Source organism: Sprattus sprattus, assembly GCF_963457725.1.
Source record: "Sprattus sprattus genome assembly, chromosome: 11".
Classification (NCBI taxonomy): Eukaryota; Metazoa; Chordata; class Actinopteri; order Clupeiformes; family Clupeidae; genus Sprattus; species Sprattus sprattus.
This window is the reverse complement of record NC_137909.1, coordinates 4,883,961-4,889,960: the sequence shown is the minus strand read 5'-3', so window position 1 is coordinate 4,889,960 and position 6,000 is coordinate 4,883,961.

Here is a 6,000-nt window from a genome sequence, read left to right as displayed (position 1 = left end):
GCAGTGAAACCCTAATTTCCTCTGTGATGCTGTCTCCTCATTCGCCATCCCAAATGTCCCTGTTTCACCCAAGCCTGAATGAGCTTTGCTAATAAAATTACCTCATTAATGTCTTTATTCTAGCACAGTAACTCATTCATTCTAAGCCTTAGTTTTAGACTGTTTGAGGGAGGGAGGGGTGTTTTGTCTCTCTCATGCTTTTCCACATCAGTTCTAAATAATAAGAGAGATAGCCAGTGAGATATAATTAGGGACAAGAGGCACTTCAGCAAATATTTGAAATCTTTTAAGGCTGGCCCGACTACACTGTCCATTAATTGCTTCCAGATGGGATTTTCACTGACATTTTTGCCAACATGTTCTCTCTCCCTCCCTCCCTCTCTCCCTCTCTCTCACGGATGCTCTGCCACTCTCTTTAATTCTGGGATCTCTTTAATCTGATATAAATTATAACACTTCCCCAAGCCTCAGTGGCATCGCTGGCCTAGGAAAATGGCCCTTTTGTGTGATTTAATGAACAACATGTAAATAATGTTGTACCATTTAATTAGTCAGTGTCTCGCTAAGCACCTCCGTTATTAAGGATAAATGTGATGACCTTGTGTGAGCTATCAAAGGGAGGACACAGTCAAATGAGGGTTTGACCTGGACAAGTGCATGGGAGTGGTGTTCAAACATTTCTGGAGTACGTCCTCAAAGTAACAGACGAAAATATTCACACAGATCATCAGTGGAGGAATTACATAGCTTCATTATGGTTTTTAAATCACGGCAGAATGAAGATAATCTTAAAACAACATGCAGTGGGGTTTTACTGTTTATAAGGTATGGTTTTGTAGGTCGTTTTTTATAACTTCCTGGAATTTATTTGGTTGGTATATGGTCATGTGAAGTAGAGAGTAACACACATGTTGTTCCTTTTAGCTGCCCTAGCTTTGTAGTTTTGTGTTTCGTGTTGGTTGAACCAGCCAGTACAGTATATTCCAAAATACATCTCTAAAATAGATCAATTAGCAAGCTCTCCAGCATAAGCAGTATCGATGGTGCTGTTGTTGGCTGTCAGTTTAATCACAAATGCTCCAGCACCCTCTTGAAAGGTAGAACGGTGTAAAACAAAGAAAAATGTATCTCTAGTGTTCTTATTAACTTTTTCTTTAAGAGCATGTCTCTGCTTAGGGTAGAGTTCTGCTGAGGAACAAGTGTTGAAACAAACACGTAAGATCGCACGCACGCACACACAGACACACACAGACACACACACACACACACACACACACACACACACACACACACACACACACACACACACACACACACATACAAACACACACACACACACACACACACACACACACACACACACACACACACAAACACACACAATGCTGAAGATGGTGTCACATATTAGTTTTATAGTGAACGATTCTGGCCCCTCAAAACAAAAGCAAAAAAACTAACAATCAAAGAGGTTATATAAAGACTTGGCTCTAACATCTGGATTGTACAATGCAATAAAACAGATATAGAGCAGTATTTTTCATTTGCAACCAACGTCACATTTCTCATTTATAATTTTATCATTTCCAGAGGCCATGCTTAGTTGATATGTGTGTCTTGCACAATGCCCTGTAAGGTGTGTTATGTGTTTTTGTGCACACAGTCTTATGGAAAATATTTTGTCTCTGTGTATCTAAACTGATGCTTACATTTACATTTAGTCATTTAGCAGAAACTATTGTCCAAAGCGACGTACAAAACCGTAAATTAAGTATACAAAGCCACATATTTATGTTCTGCGTTGCACCACATTGCCAATTGCACAAGAAAACAATACAACCAGGAAGTGAATTGTGTGCCATTTGAAGGCATGGCTATTCAAAATGCTTTACCTCTGTACAAGTTGTATATGTTTATGTGTCAAGACAAAAATAGTTGTCAAGGTGCAGCCCACAGGTTTTTGTATACTGTTGCAAAACACATCAAAAACATTCTGGTCCTTGTGTGCACAAATGGAAGAAATCATAACTTTAAGTCAGGTTTGCAAAACTACACGCAGACGTCCTGCTTCACACCTAATTTGCGATACTGCACTTTTTTGAAAACGTTTTGAAATTGTATTTGTTCGTCGTGCCCTTCAGAGTGCTGAAGAGACATGCACAAGGTTATCTATGTTCAGTCCCTTGGCCTACAGTGTTTTGGAAAACAAAACATATGCTTTTTATAATATCTGTATCTGTTTGTTTGAATAACAGCCTGCAAAAACGAACTTTTTTGTGATTGAATCGTCTTTTCCGTTAAGCTTATACTGCATAAATACTGAAATGAAAGCTGAAAACAGACACACGCACACAAACACACACACACGCGCGCACACACACACACACACACACACACACACACACACACACACACACACACACACACTCACACACACACACACACACACACACACACACACACACACACACACACACACACACACACACACACACACTCACACACACACACACACACACACACACACACACACACACACACACACACACACACACACACACACACACACACACACACACACACACACACATACAGCCGCGGAAAAAATTAAGAGACCACTTCAAAATTATCAGTTTCTCTGGTTTTACTATTTATTGGTATGTGTTAAAGTAAAATGTACATTTTTGTTTTATTCTATAACCTACTGGCAACATTCCTACCAAATTTCAAATAAAAATATTGTCATTTAGATCATTTATTTGCAGAAAAATGACAATTGGTCAAAATAGCAAAAAAGATGCAGTGTCTTCAGATCTCGAATAATGCAAAGAAAACAAGCTCATATTCATTTTTAAACTACACAATACTAATGCTTACACTTAGGAAGAATTCAGAAATCAATATTTGGTGGAATAACCTTGATTTAAAATCACAACGTTCATGTGTCTTGGCATGCTCTCCACCAGTCTTTCACATTGCCGTTGGGTGACTTTATGCTACTCCTGGCTCAAGAATTCAAGCAGCTCGGCTTCTTTTCATGGCTTGTGACCATCCATCTTCCTCTTGATCACATTTCAGAGGTTTTTTATGGGATTCAGGTCTCGAAATTGGGCTGGCCATGACAGGGTCCTGATCTGGTGGTACTCCATCCACACCTTTACTGGCCTGGCTGTGTGGCATGGAGCATTGCCCTGCTGGAAAAAACATTTCTCAGAGTTGGGGAACATTGTCAGAGCTAAAGGAAGCAAGTTTTTCTTCCGGGACAACGTTGTACTTTGCCTGGCAGAGGTTTGTAATAGACCATAAGGATTGAAAAAAGCGGACTGGAGGGTCTTCTAGTTCGTCTTCTCTGATGAGTCCAATTTTCAGCTTTGCCCAACTCATGGTCGTCTGATGGTTAGACGGAGACCTGGAGAGGCCTACAAGCCAGAGAGTCTTGCACCTACTGTGAAATCGGACTCATCAGAGAAGACGAACTTAGAAGAACCTCCAGTCCGCTTTTTCAACCCTTATGGTCTTTTACAAACCTCAGCCAGGCAAAGTACAACGTTGTCCCGGAAGAAAAACTTGCTTCCTTTTGCTCTGACAATGTTCCCCAACTCTGAGAAGTGTTTTTTCCAGCAGGGCAATGCTCCATGCCACACAGCCAGGCCAGTAAAGGTGTGGATGGAGTACCACCAGATCAGGACCCTGTCATGGCCAGCCCAATTTCGAGACCTGAATCCCATAAAAAAACCTCTGAAATGTGATCAAGAGGAAGATGGATGGTCAAAAGCCATGAAAAGAAGCCGAGCTGCTTGAATTCTTGCGCCAGGAGTAGCATAAAGTCACCCAACGGCAATGTGAAAGACTGGTGGAGAGCATGCCAAGACACATGAAAGTTGTGATTTTAAATCAAGGTTATTCCACCAAATATTGATTTCTGAACTCTTCCTAAGTGTAAGCATTAGTATTGTGTAGTTTAAAAATGAATATGAGCTTGTTTTCTTTGCATTATTCGAGATCTGAAGACACTGCATCATTTTTGCTATTTTGACCAATTGTCATTTTTCTGCAAATAAATGATCTAAATGACAATATTTTTATTTGAAATTTGGTAGGAATGTTGCCAGTAGGTTATAGAATAAAACTAAAATGTACATTTTACTTTAACACATACCAATAAATAGTAAAACCAGAGAAACTGATAATTTTGAAGTGGTCTCTTAATTTTTTCCGCGGCTGTATACACACATAAACTTGCATAAACTATACAACCGCCTCAGAAAATCTAATATTTGCCTTACATTTTTATGAAGTTGAACCAAGAGCAAACTTTCAAACTAATCGAGGGTAATTCTTTTTGGGTTTGATTTCATAGTAACACTGTGCAGAGTATTGAGATAAAAAGCTTGTCATAGTACACGTATAAACTCACAAATTAATTTGAATAAATACAGTTTTTTCCAATCGTTTTAGTCAATTTACCTAAACCATGTTCACATTCCCAAATCACTTAACACATTGAGCATACCAGTAGACCATGTGAACCAAACTGTGGATACTTGCCCCTATGCTTAGATACAAATGCTGTCAATGACACCTTCTTCCAAAATTCATGGATACCTGTCCCAGATAATGTTCACTCCCGGCTGTGCAACTACAGCATATTTTACCAATGTTCAGATACTCTGTTCAAAACAGTTAACTTTCAGTTCAAAACCTAACTTATCAGTAATTTAGATCACTGTAGATGAAAAGATGCTGCATTTGAACAGACAAATGAAGTTACAGTTTTTTCCTATCGTTTTAGGCAATTTACCTAAACCATGTTCACATTCCCTAAACACTTCACACAGTGAGCATACCAGTAGACCATGTGAACCAAACTGTGGTTACTTGCCCCTATGCTTAGATACAAATGCTGGCAATGACGCATTCTTCCAAATTTCATGGATACCTGTCCCAGTCAATGTTCACTACCGGCAAAACGCTGTGGAACTACAGCATATTTTACCAATGTTTAGATACTCTCTTCAAAACAGTTAACTTTCTGTTCAAAACCTTACTTATCAGTAATTTAGATCACTGTGGATGGAAAGATGCTGCATTTGGACAGTCAAATTAAGTTATATGTTTGAATAAGAAAAATTATTCTTATTTTAGCAGATAGTTGACTGTATTTATTTTATTTTACTAATTATTATTATTTTTGTTTTCCTGTGCACCATAGTTCTTGGTGAATTGGCATCGAATTGCTTCATTGAAATACAGCTAGACAGGCAGAATTTAGCAACTTTAGTGATTGTATGGGATATCCTGGCCTTTCACAACTCCCGCCAAGTCACAGGGTGGTTTGCAGCGCATCCTAGGATGGTGTCCCTATTCCTGCTGCCGTACTCTCCTTTTCTCAACCCCATTGAGATTTTTTCTCCGCATGGAGATGGAAGGTCTATGACCAACACCCACAGGACCAGATGTCACTTTTAGAGGCAATTGCTGCTGGGTGTATGGACATAGCCCCCGAAGACATCCAGGCCTGGATAAGGCATGCACAAAGATTTTATCCACGATGAATGGCAAGAGAAACCATATGTTACGATGTTGATGAAAATCTGTTGTGTTTGTGATTTGTTTCTTGATCAAATATTACGTAATCCCCCCCCCCCCCCCCCCCCCCCAAAAAAAATCTTATTTTAGGTTTCTGATAAAACACTCATTTACAGTATTTGCAATTACAGTAAAGTAAATGTACAGCACTTGTCAATTGTGACATCTATTGTGAGAGGGAAACTGACATATGAACACTGTCAGCAGATTGTTGGCTTGGATTGATATATTTCAGCATTTTAGAATTATTTGTTTACTGTCATATTACAAACTTTATTACTGTAGTCCAAAGAAGTGTTTGTCTGTGTTTTTTGTATCTTTTTTCAATGCAACACTACAGGAAATCTATGCCAAACTGTAGGAAACAGCAACATTTTATAAATGCAATTGGCAATGCTTCAAGATGTTAGTGTT